Source organism: Crotalus tigris, unplaced genomic scaffold (genome assembly GCF_016545835.1).
Source record: "Crotalus tigris isolate CLP2741 ecotype Arizona unplaced genomic scaffold, ASM1654583v1 scf7180000024339.11422700, whole genome shotgun sequence".
In the NCBI taxonomy this organism is placed as follows: domain Eukaryota; kingdom Metazoa; phylum Chordata; class Lepidosauria; order Squamata; family Viperidae; genus Crotalus; species Crotalus tigris.
Genome location: NW_024100509.1, coordinates 5,965,283 through 5,980,359, shown reverse-complemented (window position 1 = coordinate 5,980,359; position 15,077 = coordinate 5,965,283). Strand labels below are relative to the sequence as shown.

Genomic DNA, 15,077 nt, shown 5'->3' with positions numbered 1-15,077 from the left:
TATATTGTAAAACATACTATATTACTTAAATCTCTAATCCCTCTTGTTATAGGGCTCCTTTATGTTCAAAGTTCTCTATTCTTTTAACCATATTCAAACAAGTGTTTACTCATGTAATACTCCATCTGGTAGAGCGACTCAAATCTTTTGAATCGGTCTCTAGCCTTCTTCTTTTGCTGAATAGCTTTCCAAGTTGATATATTCTGCTTACCCGGCAGTTCCTGTGTTTTTGCAAGTATTGTTGGGAATACAGAAGATAGAATAGGTAGGATATATACTTTCTGTCTCCCAAACTCTAATAATTCTCCTGGGAAATCTATAGCCCACTCCATTTTTATTGTTATATCAAAGTCTTGTAATTTTTTCCTGTTTATGTTGGATTATAATTCTTTTCATTTATAGCTTCGTCAATATGATCATGTTCTCTTAATTTGTGTTCTGTTATCTGATTTGTTTGTTCATTCGCCATCATTTTCTGGGTGTTTTTGATTGTAGATTTAGATTAGAGATGTGCTTATTTATGTCATCAAAATTGTTCTGAATTTCCTCGTGGTTTAAATCTATTGTCATTTGTATCTGTCGTAACGTTGCATACATTTCCTCTTGGAAAGTATTTGTCTTGCCTTGAAATATTGCTTCTGAGAGTCTTTGATGTTCCAGGCTAAATCCTTCAGGGATGAACATTGAATGTGATGTCCTGTTATTTGTTGATAAGTATATGGTATCCATGTTGTCTCCTCCCTTCAAATAGTCTTTCATCAATATTTTAGTTCAGGGGTTAATCATCAATCAGTCAAAATTGTAATTCAGTATGTTAAGCCACCTTAAATCCTTCCTGTAGATTCTCCTCTAAAAGATTAGTCAAGAGCCAAAGTTTTTCTTTTTCTCTAAATAATCCTTAAATTTAGTCAACAGTCCAAGTATTTTTCTTTCAGACACTTTTTAATCTTATGGCTGGGCCAACTCTTTGTTCCCAGTTGTCTTCAAGTTTATATAAAATTTAAGGGAACAGATTATTCTTTGTTTCTAGGCATCCTGACAGTTTCTGAGTCATTATTGTTAGTGTTCTGTGCTCTGATTCTCCACTAAGTGTCAGTAATTGTTCATTTTCCAGTTTTGTTCAGACAAAAAAATATTATTGTTATATAGGGAAGCGCAAGTCCTTCTCTCTGTCTGTCTCTGTCTCTCTGCAAATTGTGGAGGAGGCTGGGAGCCGCAGGAGAAAGCTCAAAGAGCCACATGCGGCTCCGCAGCCACGGGTTGCCGACTCGTGGGCTAGACGCTGATGCTACGTTAGTCTTTCTCCTGTCGGGTCAGAGGGCTTCCCCCAGATTGAATGAAACGACCACCATTGTTTCATGATCAACGGAGCGCCCCTCCTTCATGGTCACCTCTTCTGGGCAAACTTCAGATCCATTTAGGGTCCCCTGGCAGGACCAAACTGGCCGCAGAACTGCGCTATCCCGTGGCTGCGCGCTATGGCGCAAAACTGCATGTCCTTGATTATGTCTCTGTTAATGCAACCTAGGATTGCATTGATTTTTTTTATGGCTGTAGGACACTGCTGGCTCAGAGTTAAATGGTTATCTATTAGGATTCCTAAACCCCTCTCGCAGTTGCTACTATTGAGCCAGGTTCCACTAATTCTAAACCTGTACATTTGGTTTTTCTTGCCTAAACATAAAATATTATTTTTTTCATCATTGGGTTTCATTTTGTTAGATAGGGCCCAATGTTCAAGTGTGTGAATATCCTTCTGGATCCTGAGCCTATCTTCTGGGGTGTTGGCTATTCCTGCTAGCTTGGTGTTGTCTGCAGATTTGATGAGTTCCCGTTCTATTCCCTCATCTAAATCATTTATGAAGATATTGAAGAGTACTGGGCCTAAGACAGAAACTTGGGAGTACCCAAATGCAGATGTAGTTCTATTATAGACTACATCAGGGGTGTCAAACTCGCAACGTCACGTGATGTGTCGCAACATATTGTGACTTTTTCCCCATTGTCGGCAATGGGGTGGGTGCGGTTTTGGTGTGACGCATTCGGCCCATGGGCCTGCAGTTTGACACCCCTGGACTACATGTTGAGTGTGGTTTGTCAGCAAGTTATCAATCCATCTGGGGGTGATGCTGTCTATCCCACATTTTTCTAATTTATTAAGAAGTAGTTTGCGGTCTGCTTTATCATGTCCACAGCATTTTGCTGGTCCACCAATGTAGTCACTTTATCAAAGAATAAAATTTGTTTGGCATGATCTGATTTTGGCAAAGCTGTATTGGCTTCAGGTTATAACTTTGCTTGCTTTGCTTATTTGCAGGTCTGTTACTCGATTATCTTTTCCAGGATCGTCCCAAATATTGATGTCAGGCTGATTAGTGTATAATCAGTAGTTTCCTGGATGCGATCCCCCCTCCCCGTTTTGTGAAGATGGCAACCACATCAGCTCTTTTCCAGGTCTCTGGTAGTTACCTGGTGCTCCAAGCTTTGAAAGATATGGTTCTGTCAGACCTTCATTTATTATATAGCTTTTCTTTCTATGTTCGGGTCTGCCATTCTGTTGGGAGGGGGGAGGAAGATGCTGTGCTATTCTGCTGGGAGGATGGTATGGAGTGTAAACGTAAGAAAGAATATGCCCTGAGCCATCTGTTTTATCTCCGTGCCTAGGGGAGGAGATCAAGAGGCCGAGAGGAGGCTTCCGATTTTGACGTTGTGGTGATGCAGACGCAGGAAGATGGGGCTCCGTCTTTCGCGTTTGGTTTCACTCTGTTGGGGGACCCTGGAAAGGGTCGAAAGTCGCCCCATAGAGGCGGCAAGCAAGGAAGGGACTCTCATTGATTGCAAGGGGGAGGGTGGAAGCCCTCCCGTTTGATCTGAGGATGCCCTCCAAACTGGTGGGGGAAAGACTGGCTGCATTTGTGTAGTCAGTCTGAAGCTGCTGACAACAGAAGACAACAAGCACTACCAAGCAATTTTACAGCAACATAGATGAAACTAGGTGACACCTGATCTCTCTTTATGATTTTCAGACCTCTTCCTGAAAATCTGCCCAAAGTACTCCCCCCAGATGAAAGAGGGAAAGGAAATTTCCGCCCCATTCCCTCAGAAAAGAAAAGTGGCGAATTAATTACTTGGGGAAAATGGCAAAACCTATAAGACTTATTTGGAATATATATATATATATATATATATATATACCGTATATTCCGGAGTATAAGACGACTTTCTAAACACTTAAAATCTTCGCAAAAGTGGGGGGTCGTCTTATACGCCGGAAAAATATTACTCAGCAAGTTTTCTCTCCCCCCCCCTCTCTCTCATTCAAAAAGAGTCCTAGGGTTATTATTAAAACCAGCCGATCAACTAAAGATATCTCTGAGAGTACGATAGGCATTATCTGGCTGTTGTGACGGTAAGATTTCCTGGAGGTTTAATCCCCATTCTATAATGCTACATTGCAAACCGTCTCCTCTCTTCTTCCCTCCCTTTTGCATCTCAATTCCTTGCCCACCCCTCCAGAACTGCAGATTGGTAGTGGCCATCCCGATTTATTCATTCAAAGGAAGTAGAAAGGAATGGCCCATGTAATGGGGAAGGGGGGAAAAGAATTGTAAGGTGTTTTTTTTTATATAATGAAAACAAACCTAAGCATCTGCGTCCATTCGAGGCACTTCTCAGTGCTTCTTCATGCAAGCTTTTCAGCGTTTACCTCTCACTGCCGGTGAGAGTAGCTTGGGGGAGGCGGAGCTTATGGGTCTGGAAGGGGAGGGGTGTCAGCTAAATTCCTCTCGGATTCATGAAGCAGGAATGGAGTGGGAACAGAAAACAGCTACACAATCCTTTTGCCTGTCGACTTCCACCGAGCTTATGCAAGCAGTTTCTCCACCCCCCCCCCCGCCTAAATAAACTTGCATGGTGCATTTGTGATGTTATTTATGACAGATCCTGGCTGGTCAATCTGGCTCCCATCTATAAATACTGTAGTGCACTGAGTTTTAATAACAAATTAAAAGGAAAGCATTTACTCCCCCCCCCCATTACCTGAAAAGGGGGCAACTTATCACATTTATGGAAATGCAAGTTTTCGAAGGGCGAATGCCTTTCTTACTTAGTTTATTAACTGCTTCCTTTCCTTCTTCCCTAAACATTCTGGCTGTCTCCAATTTCATTCTTGGTAGTGTTGCTTTAAAAAACTGCTGAGAAGTCCTTTTGCAGGCAGGGCAATTTTCATCAAGGTGTGTGTGCGATTGACAAGGCAGAGCCTTTGACAAACAGGCAGGCTTTCTGCTCACTCAGCTTGGAGAGGCTGTGGAGGATTCGCAGGGTGGAAGACTGAGAGGAGGAGATCCCTGTGTGCAGCCTGCTTGCTCCAAGCCAAAGCTTGCTACTGGGGGGAGGGCAATGGAAGGGACCCAGGGAGTCACACGCATGCCTACACGTGCACGCACACACCCTGAGCTACTCATTTGGACTTACAGGTGGCCAATGAGAACTCAGAAACTGTGCTCCCTTTCCCCCTCCCTCATGGAATTAGCTTGTCCATTTTTTCCCTAGGGCCTATACAGGAGTAGGCAACCTTGGCTCTTTTATGACTCATGGACTTCAACTCCCAGAATTCCTGAGCCAGCATAGCTGGCTCAGGAATTCTGGAAGTTGAAGTCCATGAGTCATAAAAGAGCCAAGGTTGCCTACCCCTGGCCTATAAGATGACAGGAAGGGTTGGGCAGGCAGGGAGAGCTGATCCACCCAATCCAAGCAGGCTTTGTATACAACAACCAGCCAAGGTTCATCGCTTGCTGTGATTGGCTGGTTGTTGTATACTGGGTACATACAGTACAGCACCAGTATCTGTACCAGTTCATACAGTACAGCACCAATACATACAGTACAGTATACAAATGTCCAATAGTCAAGACCCCATCATGGCTCCACCAGCAAGAAGAAAGAAATATGAAGCCAGTTTCAAACTTAAAGTTGTAAACTTTGCCATGGAACATAATAACTGCGCTGCTGCAAGACAATATGGAGTAACAGAAAAGATGGTTCGGGACTGGAAAGCAAATGAAAAAGCATTAAAGAGTATGCCAAGGGGTAAGTGTGCATTAAGAAGAGGCACCCCACATTGGCCAGAACTTGAAAAACATGTAGCAGACATGGTGAATGAGCATCGCCAAAACGGTTATGTAGTGACACGAAATAAAATACGTTTGTTTGCACTTCAGTGGGCCAAATCTAACCCAGATCACAGCAACAGATTTAAGGCCACTGCATCCTGGTGTACTAGATTCTTGGAAAGACATAATATGGTACTGAGGCAAAAGACGAAAATTGCACAAAAATTACCTGCAGATCTTGATAGCAAAGTAATTAGTTTCCATCAATACATAATACAACAGCGCATTAAACATGGCTATGCATTAAGTAGTATTGGAAATATGGATGAAACTCCAATGAATTTTGATATGGTTGGAAATAAAACTGTCCATCAGAAAGGTGAAAAAACAATTTTAATTAAAACAACAGGACATGAGAAGTCCAGTTTTACAGTGGTACTAGCATGCACAGCTGATGGTGCCAAACTGAGACCAATGATTATTTTTAAAAGAAAAACAATGCCAAAACTCAAGTTCCCTGTTGGTTGTTTTGTACATGTGAATGAAAAAGGCTGGATGGATGAAGAAGGGGTAAAGCTATGGCTTGATAATGTATGGAGCAGGCGACCAGGTGGACTTATTCAAAAACGTAGTCTACTGGTGTGGGATATGTTCAGGGCTCATTTAACTCCCAGCACCAAGCAAAAGCTTGCAAGACTAAACACAGATGCGGCAGTTATTCCTGCAGGATTAACATCGTTAGTACAGCCACTGGATGTATGCCTAAACAAGCCATTTAAAGATTGCATTCGAGAACAGTGGAATGAATGGATGGTTAGTGGCGAAAAGTCATTCACAAAAGGAGGAAACATGCGTGCTCCACAATTGGATGTTTTGTGCAAGTTTGTCATAAAAGCCTGGAATGATATTGATGCAGAAACAATAATCAAGTCTTTCAAGAAGTGTGGCATATCAAATTCATTAGATGGTATGGAGGACGACTACTTGTGGCAAGATGAAGAGGAAGCCGAAGCTGAGACCACACCATCTGATACGGAATTCGATCCATACGATGACTGCCTTGCAAATGTATCACAAGATGTCATTGATATTTTTATGATATCAGATGATGAACAGGATGATTTTAAAGGCTTTTAAAGGGAAAGTATCATGCCAGCAAAACCTATAAAAATAGCTTGCAGTTATGATGGGCGTTGCTGATTCGCCAGGGACTTGCCCGGCACTTGCTCTCTCCATTGTTTGTTATCTTCCTCCTATCATCATCAGTTCCAGTTTGGTTGACAGCTTAGAAAACAAATAGCACGGCAGCTCCCATGGGTTTATTGTCTTATCCTTCCTTTCAGCTTTAGAGTGAATTAGGAAAAGTTTAATCACTTGCACTGTTTTATGTTTACATGTTTGATGACAAACAGCCTTATGTTTATAAGTGACAGTTTTCCTGCTAAGTACCTTTATGTCATAAGCATTTGAATTAAAATTACCATATTGAAATCAAATCTGATGTTTTTTAATTTTTATTTGGTGTGCGTTGAAAGAGGGGTAGTCTTATACGGCGAGTATAGCCCAAACTCTATATTTTAACTGGAAAAGTTGGGGGTCGTCTTATACGCCCAGTCGTCTTATACGCCGGAATATACGGTACGGTATATATATATATATATATATATATATATATATATATATATATATATATATATATATATGTTTTCTGAGGTTTTCACGGGTATTTGTATGTAGGTCTTTGGTTGTTTGGGTTTTCTCCCGCGTAAAATTGGAAGTGTCTTGGCGACGTTTCGACGAAGTCCCATTCGTCATCTTCAGGCTGGTGTTTTCAGCTTCGTGCTTTGAGCAGCAATGTGTGGTCTTAGCTGTTTCTTCCTTTTAACTGCCAGTGGGGGTATGAACGGATTGGGTGGGAGCTTGGCTGTGTTCTGATTGGGTGGAGGTGTGTTCTGAATGGTTAGGGGCTTGGCTGTGCTCTGATTGGCTGGGGGAGTGTTCTGTTTGGTTGTGCTCAGGTTAGTCTGAGTTGCAGAGGGTTTAAGATTTTGGGCTGCCTTGCTATTTTCTGGCTTCACGTTCGTGGTCGTGCCTCCTCTTCATGGAGGGTGTCAGTTTGCTTCATGTATGGATTGGAGGGGTTTAAAGTGGCTAATGATGCAGCTGTGGTCTGGCTTCTGGTTTGTGGTCGTGCCTCGTCATCGGTGTGGCTTTGGGTTTGTTTTTTTGCGTGGATGTGTGGTGGTGACCTCCTGTGTGGTTTTTGTGAGTGTGGGTCTGGTATCATTTTTTGTGTTAGGGAGTCGTTTGTCAATAAGGGCGGGTTTTCAAATGGCTGGTAGGCGGGAGGTATCATCTCGCTTGTTCATGCTGTGTGGGCGTTTTTCTATCTCGTTGGCTTCTCTGATTATTCTGTTATTAAAATGTTCACTTTTGGCAATGGTTCTGGTATTTTTAAAGTCAATTTCATGTCCTGTGGCTTTAAGGTGTTGGACCAGTTCCTACAGCTGCCTAACATGCAGACAGCCCAGGTTTGAATCTCAGAAGGGTATGTCTGGTTGAAAAGAACTAAAGAGTTCGAAATAGCTATTCCAGTTCTTCCTTAATTCTTTGCTAGCAATCCAAATTTTAGAAATACACACACACACACACACACTTTGGGGACTAAAAGTGTTTTTAAGACCTTTTTGTTAAAAAAAAAGACTTGAAAAGTTTACAATATAAGTTTTGGATCTTAAAAACTGGAAAATGGCGTCAATGACATATAGTGGTGAATTATGGTACTATAACTTATTTAGGCCTAAAAGAAACCTGGCTTGAAGCCCAGAACTACATAAGACTTTGGCTGGCCTTGGAAGCTTTTACTATTGAGAATTGCAGCTGAGAAAAAAGTGACAGGCTTGGGGGCTACTTATCTGTGTGGCAGAGAAAATAATATTATTCTAAATTTGGCCTGTCTGAATTTTGAAAACTAATACTGGCTTTCAGAACTATATTGTGGATTTATTTTCTTATAGAAGAAACATGGAACACTTTGGATTATAAATCTTGATTGTTAAATAACCTTCAATGGTTCTTTTTTCTCACTGGATAGAAAGGATATATTTCTTACTGGACAGAAAAATTTGAATTCTACTTATATCTGCTTAGGGGAGGCTTAGAAACGGCTAGTAGATTGGATAATTTTATAAAGGCTACTTACAAAAAAAATTAAATGGATGTTTCATACTCAGCTTTAAATAGTAAAATGCCATCTTTAACATCTGTTTCCAGTAGCCTTAGTTTGCCAACAAAATACCAACAAAATACTGATGAACCACAGAAAGAAATTCTCTCCATGTTGAAATTAATACAAAAAACAATTGCTTTAGCTTGTGATCAGGTTAAAAATAATACAAAGCAGATAAAAGAACAATTTTCTAATTTAAATCTACAAATTCAGAAAACAACTACAGAGAAGGAACCAGCAACCCAGAAAATAGAAGGAAAACTAGAGAATGCTGACACAAACATTGACGATCTAAAGGAAGAAACTAATGACCAGATTCAGATAAATGAAAACTTAGAAGACAGAACAATAATATTGGACATGGAAAAGACATTTTACAAACCAAGGTTTCAGAACATACTGGATGACAAGGAAGGAGAGCTGATGGAAGATAAAGCCGTTAACAGAACTGTGGGGAACTGGAGAAGGAGGGAGGTGGTTTAATGAATACCAATGGGCTAGTTCTTCCAAAAATACTTTAATCAAATTATTTTTCTTGTTTCAAATAATATACAAAAATAGAGGAAGAATTATTTGATGATCCAAATGCACTGACTTGGAAAGTTAGTTGGCAAAGGAAGAAAGCTAGAGTAAGATTGAAGGAAACAGAAACTTTGACCTATTAGAGGGGATGCTATATTACTAATTAGATGTATGAATATGGTTAAGAATAGATTGCTAGAAATAGAAGTATTATTATAAGTAGATAGTTAGGATTTGTAATCAAAATATTATATCTTGGTTTGAAAAGGGACATAAGAATATGTTAAGAACTTTGAATTAGCTTTTGGTTGCCCAGATATAACTTGTTTTGAAATTATAAATGATTGGGATACTATGAACATAGATGGGAAACTAAAATTGAAAAAAGTGAAAATACGATATGGTTTAAATAAATGGAAATCGAGTGCAAATGCAATTAAGATATGCTTTGGTTAGAAAAAATATTTTAAACTGATATTACTGACATTAGAAAATGTTATGAAATTGTGTATTTACTTATTTACTTATTACTAACAATAATAAGAATTGTATTTGCTTAGTGCGGAAAAATGGTTATTACAAGAAGAGAGGATATACTGGAGGGTGTAATATTGGACTTAGTTTGAAGAAGCTTATATGTACCACAGAATTACTAATGGACTCAATCATCACGTTGCCTATTGGGCACTTGTTTGTGAAAATAGAAAATTAATAAAACATTTATATATAAAAAAAGAGGCCGAGAGGAAACCGAAACCCTATGAATGGTGCCTGGGAACTACGCTTATCAACTTGGTTCCCATAACAACTTCGCACCTGAGGACTGGATAAAATCAAACCAGACTTTTGGCTGTTGGGGTGGGGTCTCTAAGGGATGCTTTAATGTAACGTTTCGTGTGGGAAAATAATAGATCTTGCTTTGCTTTCTTGCTGTCACTGTCTCTCAATAAAAGTTCATTTTAAGATGATGCCTGTCTCAAGAGTTCTGCTTTCTTGGGAGCTGACATAAGACTTTACAGGTTGAATGATTCTGCCAACTCCTTCAGAACTCTGGAATGCAATCCATCTGGTCCTGGCGATTTGAACCCATCTAAGGTGGACAAAGATTCTCTTACCAATTTTTTGCATATTTTAATTTTAATAATAAAGTCTTTATTGATTAGCCCTTGGGCCATATCAAGGTGCAAAGTTCCAGCAACAAATTATTACTAAAATTTTATAAAAGCAATTTAAAATGGAATTTGATACAATTTAAGCCTATTTTAATTTGTATTCCTATTTTACATTTCTAGTTTTGACAGGTTGGGTTATTTTTTCCTTTTGAGTGAACACAGATGCAATGGATTGAGAAGCTCTGCTTTCCCTGCTGACGTCACTTACTTGCCATGTTCTGTCATAAGTGGACTTATCATTCCCTTGATTTTTTTTTTGTTTTCTACATATTGAAAAATCTTTTATTGGTTTTTTTTGACATTTTTTGCAAGTAATAGTAGTAAAGTTGGAAGGGACCTTGGAGGTCATCTAGTCCAACCCCCTGCTCAGGCAGAAAACGCTACACCATTTCGGACAAATGGCTGTCCAGTCTCTTCTTAAAAACTTCCAGTGTTGGAGCATTTACTGCTTCTGGAGGCAGGCTGTTCCACTGATTAATTGTTCTCACTGTCAGGAAGTTTCTCCTTAGTTCTAGGTTGCTTCTCTCCTTGATTAGTTTCCACCCGTTGCTTCTTGTCCTGGCTTCAGGTGCTTTGGAAAATAGCTTAATTCCCTCTTCTTTATGGCAGCCCCTGAGATATTGGAATACTGCTATCATGTCCCCCCTTGCCCTTCTCTTCGTTAAACTAGACATACCTAATTCTAGCAACCGTTCCTTATAAGTCTCAATTCATACTTGCCTTAACTTTCCTGACTTCATCTTTGTAGATGATATACAAAGATACCTACATGCTGGCATTCTGCCTTAGTTATGTGTCCCTCTTTCCGTTTTTTATATTTTTAAAATACTTTTTTATACTTATAGTATACTTTATGCATTAGTGTACAGGCATCTGAGTCCTTTTATGCCTGGCCCTTGGTACGCTTCCTACATCTTCTGCTTTATGTCTGGGTTTTTCTTCCTTCCCCTAACTCCCCACCTCGTTTCACTGGTTGTCTTGGAGTTTATGCTTGGGATTAGGTCCTAAAGATTGGTTATTCCCCCCCCCCCCTTAGTTTTAGTTAAAAGCCCTTCAGATAACCTGAGCCAGTCATTTTCCAAATATATTCTTCCCATTTATTATGAGGTGCAGTCCCTCTCTTACCAGAAACCCTTGCTATATGTAATGCAGGTCATGGATTAGGAATCCGAAGTCATCTCTTAATCCAGTGATTTATTTCTAAAATCCTTTGTTCCCTAAATGGATATTGACCTTCTGTTGGAAGTACAGATGAAAACACCACCTGTGCTCCTAACTCTTTAACTTTTTTGCCAAGTTGCTCATAGTCTCTTGATATTGTTTTCGGGTTCATTGTTCTGTCATCTGTCCCCATATGAAACAGAAGAAAGGAATAGTAATCCCTAAAATCCCTGGTTTTATTTTAGTAAGGCTCTCAACCACATGATTTTTGCTCCAGGGAGACGACATACCTCCCTAGATTGATTGCCCAGTCTACTGACTACTGATTAGGTTCCACCTGAGAATTGAATCTCTTATCACCAACACTCGCTTTTTTTTCCCTTGGGAAACTCTGGGCTACTTTTTTTTCCTGTCTCAGGAACACTTGATGATGTCCCTTCTCCAGGTGTCTGCATGATTTCTTCCAGGGGGAGGATATGAAATTGATTGCTCCGTTCCAATGGGGCTGCACTGGACTGGACTACAAAAGACACCAGGGACAATGCTCATTGTTGCTGTTTTCTTCTATGAGTGAAATATTGCCATTAATATGTCTCTAAAGCAGTGGTTCTCAACCTATGGGTCGCGACCCCATTTGGGGTCGATCGACCATTTTTCGGGGGTCGCCAAAGGCGGTGATCCGCCATTTTCTCCCCTCTGGGGGCGTCGCCACGCATGCGCACCGCGCATGCCCCCCCCATGCACGCCGCGCATGCGCATAACGTTTGTGTGACGGGGTCGCTGTCACACAAACATTGAGAACCGCTGGTCTAAAGGTACAGGCTCTGGTAGTTTGTTCCTTATTCAGTTTGCATATAGTCTTCTTCCTTTGGCTGGAGTTTCTTGTTTGTAGGTTCAGTCTCAGAGTGGCTAGAATTGACTTTTACTTTTTCTTCAAGTAATTCACTTAGTTTATATTTGATATTTGTAATTTGGGCCTTCTGTAGGCATGGGTACATAAATATAACATATTTTGGAAATCATAGAGCATCAGTCTCTTTTCCCATGATTATGCTTATTTTTGTGACTAGTTCATTTGAACATTAAAAATTTCAGAAGTTTTTGAAATGTTCAAAAATGTAAAAGGTTTTTCCAAATATTAAAAAAAAATCAAATTTAAAAATTCTAAATGTTTTCAAAATTTCAATTTTCTATTTAAATTTTTAAACGGATTTTTCAAAAATGTTAACAATTTTAGAAATTCATGTAAAAATAAAAATCATTTTCAAAATTCCCAAGATTTTTTAAAATTTAAATTAAAAATGTATAATCTTAAATATTAGTCTTTTAGAATAATAGAAGAATTGAATAATAGAGTTGGATGTTTTCTAGTTCAATCCTGTGCTCATGCAGGAGGTCTTATATCATTTTGAACAAATCACTGTCCATCCACTGTCAGGGATGGAGTACCTACAACTTCTGAAGGCAAGCTGATCCACTGGTTAATTGTTCTCACTGTCAGGAAATTTCTCTTTAGATCTAGGAGTTCTTAGTTTTCCTTTTTGTCTCTGCTGTGGCTAATATTAAAGTAAAACTTAAATGCAAATGATGTTGCCCTCTAGATGTAGTTTATAATCCACAGATGTAATAAAAAAAAGATGAATAAAAGATGAAAAAATAAATAAAATCTCAACTGAAAAGAAAAAATAGCATCTTAGCTCAGTGGTTCTTAACCTTTTTGAATGAATCGCCCCCTTGAGCCAATGAGGAAGTTGTCATCGCCCCCCTCCCCCAACATAACCTCTCAATCACAACATAGGAAATAATTCTTCAATTTATGCAAACACTTTTTTTGTTTTCTTTAAAATTGTTCATCAGGACATATCGATGCAAATAATTTATTTCCAGTCTTTTCCCCATATCTCCCATATTCTAGCCAATGGCACGCTACTGTATGGATAGAGGCTGCTGCACAACGCGCATGAAGCGATGCGTCTTCACATATGTACGGCGTTCTGTACTGAAGCTAGCTGGAGGAACATTTGAAAACACAATTCAGTCCACTAATAGCAAGCGATCTGATGTTTTTGTATGACAGATATACAGCGATTCACTGTATGAAAAAGTCTCAAAAGTGTCCCCAAAACTTCTTGCTCCATCGCCCCCATATCGCCCCCTTTTCGTTCCTTCGCCCCCATGTCGCCCCATTTCGTTCCATCGCCCCCCCCTGAAAAATGAAATCGCCCCCTGGGGGGCAATATCGCCCAGGTTAAGAACCACTGATCTTAGCTGATAATAAAAAATGAAATATCAGCTTGTAGTTAGTGTACAAAGTAGAAAAGTAGTAGTTTGCGATAATACATAAAAGTTTCAAAAATATTGTAGTCTTTGTAGTTTGTAACCGACACAAAAACATAGAGTGATAATTGCAGATAAATAGAATCATTAGTGTCTTATTGCAGTTTAGAGCAGTTTTTCAATCCTGTTAAATTAGTTTACAATTCATTAATATTTTGCAGTCTTGCTTTATGGTTTGTGTAAAGCCTTGCTTTAAAACAGCCAGAATCTATAGTGTAAGCAGAGCCTTGTAGTATAAACAAAGTCTTATATAAATGATCATTCAGTTTTCTCAGGATCATTCAATATATAGAAAAATTCATATTCAGTTCATTCAAGATCACTTAGTTCATATAAAATATAAATTACAGTTTGGATATTTTAATCCTTACAGTGAGGGAAACAATTATTTGATCCCCTGCTGATTTTGTAAGTTTGCCCACTGATAAAGAAATGATCAGTCTATAATTTTAATGGTAGGTTTATTTTAACAGTGAGAGATAGAATAACAACAAAAACGTCCAGAAAAACGCATTTCAAAAAAATTATAAATTGATTTGCATTTTAATGAGTGAAATAAATATTTGAACCCCTGTCAATCAGCAAGATTTCTGGTTCCCAGGTGTCTTTTATACAAGTAGTGAGCTGAGATTAGGAGCACTCTCTTAAAATGATATAAAAGACCTGTATAAAAGACACCTGTCCACAGAAACAATCAATCGATTAGATTCCAAACTCTCCACAACAGCCAAGGATGTCAGGGACAAGATTGTAGACCTACACAAGGCTGGAATGAGCTACAAGACTATCGCCAAGCAGCTTGGTGAGAAGGTGACAATAGTTAATGCAATTATTCGCAAATGGAAGAAACACAAAATAACTGTCAATCTCCCTTGGTCTGGGGCTCCATGCAAGATCTCACCTCATGGATTTCAATGATCATGAGAACGGTAAGGAATCAGCCCAGAACTACAAGGGAGGATCTTGTTAATGATCTCAAGGCAGCTGGGACCAAGAAAACAACTGGTAACACACTATGCTGTGAATGACTGAAATCCTGCAGTGCCTGCAAGGTCCCCCTACTCAAGAAAGCGCACATACAGGCCCGTCTGAAGTTTGCCAATGAACATCTGAATGATTCAGAGAACTGGGGTGAGTGTTGTGGTCAGATGAGACCAAAATTGAGCTCTTTAGCATCAACTCAATTCGCCATGTTTGGAGGAAGAATGCTGCCTGTGATCCCAAGAACACTAACCCCACCATCAAACATGGAGATGGAAACATTATGCTTTGGGAGTGCTTTTCTGCTAAGGGAACAGGACAGCTTCATCGCATCAAAGAGATGGTGGACAGGGCCATGTACTGTCAAATCTTGGGTGAGAACCTCCGTCCCTCAGCCAGGGCATTGAAAATGGGTTGTGGATGGGTATTCCAGCATGGCAATGACCCAAAACTCATGGCCAAGGCAACAAAGGAGTGGCTCAAGAAGAAGCACTTTAAGGACCTGGAGTGGCCTAGTCAGTCTCCAGACCTAAATCCCATAGAAAATCTGTGGAGGGAGCTGAA

The 15,077-nt window shown here is 39.6% G+C and overlaps 1 protein-coding gene across 3 annotated transcripts in view; it reads right to left on the bottom strand.

The window, feature by feature from the left end:
* KAT14 (lysine acetyltransferase 14) overlaps positions 1-15,077 on the bottom strand; it is a 115,260-nt gene that overhangs the window by 91,419 nt on the left and 8,764 nt on the right. The gene's annotated exons all lie outside the window — the stretch shown is intronic.